Source organism: Dermacentor variabilis, chromosome 6, assembly GCF_050947875.1.
Source record: "Dermacentor variabilis isolate Ectoservices chromosome 6, ASM5094787v1, whole genome shotgun sequence".
Taxonomy (NCBI): domain Eukaryota; kingdom Metazoa; phylum Arthropoda; class Arachnida; order Ixodida; family Ixodidae; genus Dermacentor; species Dermacentor variabilis.
Genome location: NC_134573.1, coordinates 40,875,323 through 40,882,251, shown reverse-complemented (window position 1 = coordinate 40,882,251; position 6,929 = coordinate 40,875,323). Strand labels below are relative to the sequence as shown.

Below are 6,929 nucleotides of genomic sequence, written 5' to 3'. Positions count from 1 at the left end.
GACACCTCTGCTCGGTAATCGAGTCGTTACCGTATTGTGCTCTTCGAGTGAGTCTAGGTCGAAGGAAAGCGAACGGCCGAGGTGAGAAGGGACGGGGGGAGTGGCGGCGCGACCGGTTGCAGCAAGAATCTCGCTTCGCATATTAAAGGGATTGCCTACCGCGCAGAACATCTTTTTGGATTGCGCTGGAGATCAGACAATCCTCTGTCACATTGACTTAACGAGAATGCTTGTGTTTCATAAACCTGGATATATATTGTTAACTTGGCTCTGAATTTGAGTGCCAAAATAACATGTGGCGTCGCTTGATGGAAACATGGTGTCAACCAATCACTGTACAATCACGTAAGCAAACACTATATACACCGGTGTTACGTATTTGGCCTCAGTCGTCAATACTGCGGAATGAATACGCAATTTTTTCCTTAAATTTAGTTAGAATTTCTTAGCGTCCCCTTAAGTGCCAGCCGACGTTCAAGTTAATCTGGGCTCCGAAAAATTCGAGGACATTAATGAACCAGATTCGCGCCGATCCTTAGCCGCATATTCCTTCGGCTAATTGGGTCATGCCGTCCCTAGGCACTGCCTGCTTTTTAAGGATTGCGGTTCCCGTTCCATCGATTGCTAAGTTGGTAGAGCGGTGGACTGTAGATGCATTCAACACCGGCATCCATAGGTCGCTGGTTCAAATCCGGCTCGACGGATATTTTTTGTTCTCTCTACGGGTCAAGACAACTGAATGGGTCTTTTCTTTGAGATGTAGGAACAAATGCAGACGTCGCCTCTCCTTATAAGAAAAAGGTGGTCATATTCTCCGGGCCAAAAAGAAAGCAGGTCTGGCCCTCTTCATGAACGGCGGAGCATCTTTAATTCTCAATAATTAAAGCGGACACCACGTACCCGAGCACACGAGGGTTGGCCCCTCCCGCGTGTAGCCGTGCGCGGCTTAGCCATGTCTGGGGAAAGGGGCATCCTGGGGGTTGAGCCGATGCTGGGTGTTTGGACCTTTAAGCCCCCTGGCGGAGGCAACACACCCCTTCGGCCTCTGCTTCACATAGACGGCACCTCCAGGCTGACCCACCTGGGGGAAATCGGCAGTCGCCTTTTCCTGTCTCTCTCTCTTCGCACATCTTCGTCTTTCCCTCTGACTTTTAGTCTTTCCTGTCTTCTTTTTCTTCTGATAACTTCCAACATTCCTGGCGGCGAGGGTTAACCTGGTGCGCTATGACCTACCTTGGTTATAACATATGTGGTTATAGCGACGACGTACAGTTGGCATGGTAGGGCTTGTTTCACCACATACCTTGCCGTGTCCCCTTGTTGGGCTCGGTGGTGGGTGACTGGCATCGTCGCTGAATACTCAACATATTTCATCGAAACTTCCAACCCTTTCTCAACCGATCGTCCCTCTAAAAGGGGACGCACCGATGCTACATTTCAGTTTTCTCTCAAAGGCACTCAGACTTTCCCGAAATTTCACGTTGATCACAGTGATAAACCTGACAAGAAGGCAAGGACGATTTCATCATTCATTGTGGCGAAGTATCTCACAGAGACCATTGGAGGCGGCTATAAAATCACCAAGCTGGCCAGTGGCGACTTATTACTCGAATTGAAAGACAAAACACAACACAAGCTAACGAACCTTGTAGAACTTGGAGACATCCCCGTCAGTGTAACAGCACACCGAACCATGAATACGGCCAAAGGCGTAATTTCTGACATTGACTTGATGGACTTGACCGAAGAACTCCTGGAAGGATGGAAAGATTAAAATGTAATAAACGTACAAAGAATAAAGATCAGACGGGACAACAAGGAGCTGCCAACTAAACACCTGATAGTTACCTTTGGCTCTAGCCCGTTACCAGAGACATTAGAAACTGGATATATCAAAATCAGAGTACGACCGTACATCCCCAACCCGCGACGCTGTTTTAAATGCCAGAGGTTTGGCCACGCTTCCCAGAGCTGCCGAGGGCGGCTAACGTGTGCGCAATGCGGCATCAATGATCACTCTGCAGATGACTGTGAGGCTGAGCCCCGTTGTAGCAATTGTAACGGTGGCCACCCTGCATATTCTCGATCGTGCGCAGTCTGGAAAAAAGAAAAAGAAATAATTACGATTAAGGTAAAAGAAAACATAACTTTCAGAGAAGCAAGACAACGCATCTCACCAACATTTGCACAGAGCACATCTTTCGCCGAAGTGGTACGTCGGAGGGCAGTACCACAACGGCACTTGGCGGACGCCAGTGCCACGCATAGCGAGCGTGGGGCAACGCCACCCGCCCCCACGGTGGGAGCAGCGAAGGCTGCCCTACCTCTCCCGAACTTGACCCCAGCGGAGGCCTCTGCTAGTGCTGGCACCAGTCAGCACAGCTCAGAGGTCAACACAAGTCCATCAACCACCAGCACGGTGGGCCCCAAAACCTTGTCTTTCGAGACAAGGCCTCCACGGAAAACAATTCGCTCGCAAGAGCACGTGTCCAGTGCCTCTCAAGAGGCCATGGACACAACACCCAGTCAGAAGGCACACTTGACGCCTAAGGAGCGGAGCGATTTTCTCGACCGCTCCAGGAAAGACAAAATTCCAATCACAGGACCCCAAAAGGGCACTGTAAGCTAAACGAAGTACGTTCTCTTTGACACATAGCACCACACTTATTTTAATATGGATACACTAATTATTCAATGGAATATCAGAGGCCTGCTTTGCAACCTCGATGATGTCCAAGAAATCCTTAATGAACAAACTCCGAAAGTGCTGTGTGTCCAAGAGACTCATTTGAAATCTAAACACAAACACTTCCTTCGTCACTATAATATTTTTCGGAAGGATCGCGACGATGCCCTCGCATCATCAGGCGGCGTAGCCATCATAGCTGACAAATCTATAGCCTCTCAACCCTTACGGCTACAAACACCTCTCGAGGCAGTGGCCGTTCGTGCTGTACATTTAAATAAACTGATAACCATCTGCTCTTTATACATTCCGCCGCATTTTCAGCTTTACAAACAAGAATTCCAAACATTAATAGATCAGTTACCCGAACCATATCTTGTGCTTGGAGATTTAAATGCACATAGCAACCTATGGGGCGACTCGCGCTGCGACGCGAGAGGACGCCTGATTGAACAGTTCCTTTTTTCTTCAGGTGCATGTCTTTTGAATGGGAAGGAGCCCACGTATTACAATCTGGCAAACAAAACATACTCCTCAATAGACCTTAGCATTGCATCTCCTACTCTTCTACCTTACTTTAAATGAAAAGTTATTTAAAAACTCATACGGGAGTGACCATTTCCCTGTAGTTCTAAGCACACCAATGTGTAATGAATGCTTTCCACAATTACCTCGCTGGAGAACTGACTCAGCTGACTGGGAAAAGTTCAAAAATCTTGCTTCTTTATCCTGGGACGACATGTGTGCTTTAAGCATAGACGCCGCGGTTGAATATTTTACGGTTTTTCTCCTTGACACCTCTTGCAAATGTATCCCTGTAACAAGTGGATTGTCCACAAAACGCCGTCTTCCGTGGTGGAACGATGAGTGTCGAATAGTGCGAAAGAAGCAAAACAAGGCATGGGGTTTACTTCGGGACTCTCCGACAGCAGAAAATCTAGTCAATTTCAAACAGGTCAAATCCCAGGGTCGGAGAACGCGGCGACAAGCTAGAAGAGAGAGTTGGAGAAAGTATATAACGAGCATTAGCTCATACACTTATGAAACAAAGGTTTGGAATAGAGTGAATAGAATAAAGGCTCGACAGACTTACTCGCTGCCTTTGGTGAATACCCAAGGCGACAGCATGGAAGATAAGGCGAACTTTCTTGGCGCACATTTCGAACAGATATCCAACTCGTCACACTACTCTGAAACATTCCAAAGGTACAAAAGGTAAATAGAAGGAAAACCACTAGACCGGAAAAGCACAAAATGCGAGGCATACAATAGACCTTTTCGCATGGCAGAGCTTCAGGCAGTCCTAAACAGCTGCAACAAATCTGCCCCCGGTTCTGACCGCATCCTGTATGAAATGCTAAAACACCTGCCGCCTGAAACACAAAAAACCCTTCTTTGTCTTTGCAATTCTATATGGTCGTCCGGCCACATTCCCTCTGCTTGGAAAGAGGCCATCATAATTCCCATTTTGAAACAGTGCAAGGACCCTTCTTTGGCAAATAATTATAGGCCTATAGCATTGACGAGCTGCTTATATGCAAAGTTTTTGAGAAGATGGTAAACAGTCGCCTGTCCCACTATCTAGAAATAAACAAGAAATTAGACCCATATCAATGTGGTTTCAGAGAAGGCAGATCGACGACAGATCAGCTTGTACGCATGGAAATGTATATCAGGGATGCGTTTGTCCACAAACAGCTTGTGTTATCAGTGTTTCTTGACATGGAGAAGGCGTATGATACTACGTGGCGCTTCGGGATCCTTCGGGATCTTCCTGCAATGGGCATTCGCGGCAACCTGCTGAGAATAATTGAAAGTTATCTCTCTGACAGGACATTGAGGCCAAATACGTAACACCGGTGTATATAGTGTTTGCTTACGTGATTGTACAGTGATTGGTTGACACCATGTTTCCATCAAGCGACGCCACATGTTATTTTGGCACTCAAATTCAGAGCCAAGTTAACAATATATATCCAGGTTTATGAAACACAAGCATTCTCGTTAAGTCAATGTGACAGAGGATTGTCTGATCTCCAGCGCAATCCAAAAAGATGTTCTGCGCGGTAGGCAATCCCTTTAATATGCGAAGCGAGATTCTTGCTGCAACCGGTCGCGCCGCCACTCCCCCCGTCCCTTCTCACCTCGGCCGTTCGCTTTCCTTCGACCTAGACTCACTCGAAGAGCACAATACGGTAACGACTCGATTACCGAGCAGAGGTGTCGGGGGTGTAGCTCAGATGGTAGAGCGCTCGCTTAGCATGCGAGAGGTACTGGGATCGATACCCAGCACCTCCACGACTCTTTTTTTTTTTTCGCCAATGAAATATAGCTACAACTTGTTTTTTTTTTCAAAGTGCTGCAATACTCAGTTGTGAGAATATGTATAAACTCATTTTTCTGCACTTTGGGTGAACTGCAAAATGGTGCCTTTATGTGCACTCACCAGAAAAGCTTCTTGCATTTTTGTGCACTTGGAGAAAAGTAACATTCACATAAGATAGGCTTAGTTCGAATAGTTCACTCTATTAAAGGTGCTTTATGCATTGTAAAAATTTATCCAGACATTTTTGACAAGGCTTCGGTGATATATTCTAGAAACGCATTCAGAGTTCAGCGAATCGTGTGTCTCCGAACGCATATACTACGAGAGCATTTAATTTGCAACTTCGTTAAAGGTCCCCAACCCATTATCTTTAAACAGCGCCTCCTTCTTAAAGATAAGCGGTTACAAGATAGCCAGATCGTCGACCTTACGCTGCCGCCAACGCAGTGCAGCGTTGTTAAACTCTAGGCAACAACGACAACAAATCGCCAACGGTTCAATGAAAACGACGACAGCAGCACTGACTGCACAATGGGGATGAAACGACGACGGTGACATGACGACGCCGCATCACTGACTGTTGAGAAGGCGAAGAAAACTTTATTTGGCACATTCCCTAATCAAGGGCTACACGGGACTCGCTAGCTCTGCCAAACACTTATTCCACATGCCACATGACACAGCGCATAGGAGCTGCTTTGTTGCGGGCCTGTGTGGAAGAGTGAGCGAATGTTCAAGAGATTTGAAGTCGGGAGGGTGGATGATTATGCTCTCCTGCAGAGGCCATTACGTGCAATCTCTCAGGTTTACATTGTGATTCTTGCTCAACAAACGTGAACAGAGAAACATTGGCTTCGCTACGTACAGCAAAAGACAAATGAAAGATTGTTTTTCAACTCTTGATTAATGTTCTTATTTTAGGACTTTGTATTGGCATTACAATGATGATTGTAAGCTCTGTGTATTGCATTTATTGTAATTTGCGTTATTTTGGGTATTGGATTCACGTGAAACATTTTGCGTTATCTTAATGTACTAAAGATTTCCTTCATATTTGTATTGATTGAATACATACAAACTTCATTGTACTTTTTGTAAGCCTTAATTTTTATTACCTTATTCATTACATTGACTTTGTTACTGTGCTGCGCTAGTGTACATTTGTACACGTCCGGTCTGTAAAGCCACTGTGGTCCCAAATGGTCTCTCAGGAAATTTCATGTTGTTTGCAACCGCGTCTCGCCTGAGGGAGCCCCAACTGCTGTTGAAAAAAGAAATAAATAAAGTGGCTTTGCGATGGCGCTATCCGTGCGCGTGGGGAGAGCCACGAGACTGCGATTGATACATGGGTATAGGTGGGGGGGGGGCAACGGGGGAGGGGTTAGGGGTCGCTTTGGAGTTGTGAGTTGGACCGGGAACAATACTGCCCAAAGAGGAAGTCCGCTTTAACTATTGAGAAAGATACTCCGCACTTCATGAAGAGGGCCAGACCTATCTTTGGCCAGGAGAATATGACCACAGTTTTCTTACGAGGAGAGGCGAAGTCTGCCTTTGTTGCTGCATCGCAAAGAAAAGTTACATTCAGTTGAATAAACCGTAGAGAGAGAAAAAGAAACATCCGTCGAGCCGGATTTGAACCAGCGACCTATGGATGCCTGTGTTCAATACCTCTACAGTCCACCGCTCTACCAACTGAGCTATCGACGGAACGGAAGCCTCGAACCTTAAAGAGCAGGCAGTGCCTGGAGGTGGCATAACCTAATTAACCGAAGGAAGATGTACCTAAGGATTGGCGCAAAAAATGTTCACTGGTGTCGTCGAATTTTGCCCGAACGCAGATTAACTAAAACGTCGGCTGGCACTTAAGGGGACGCTAAGAAATTCTAATCAGATTTAAGGAAGAAATAGCGTATTCGT

At 46.3% G+C, this 6,929-nt stretch overlaps 2 non-coding genes across 2 annotated transcripts; one reads left to right on the top strand and one right to left on the bottom strand.

Annotated features, from left to right (window-relative positions):
* Positions 1-4,911: 4,911 nt before the first annotated feature.
* On the top strand, positions 4,912-4,984 carry TRNAA-AGC (transfer RNA alanine (anticodon AGC)). The gene has a single exon. It is a non-coding gene; the product is annotated as a tRNA-Ala (tRNA).
* Positions 4,985-6,629: 1,645 nt separating this feature from the next.
* TRNAY-GUA (transfer RNA tyrosine (anticodon GUA)) lies at positions 6,630-6,719 on the bottom strand. Its single transcript is given in 2 exon segments — positions 6,630-6,665; positions 6,683-6,719. It is a non-coding gene; the product is annotated as a tRNA-Tyr (tRNA).
* Positions 6,720-6,929: the final 210 nt, after the last annotated feature.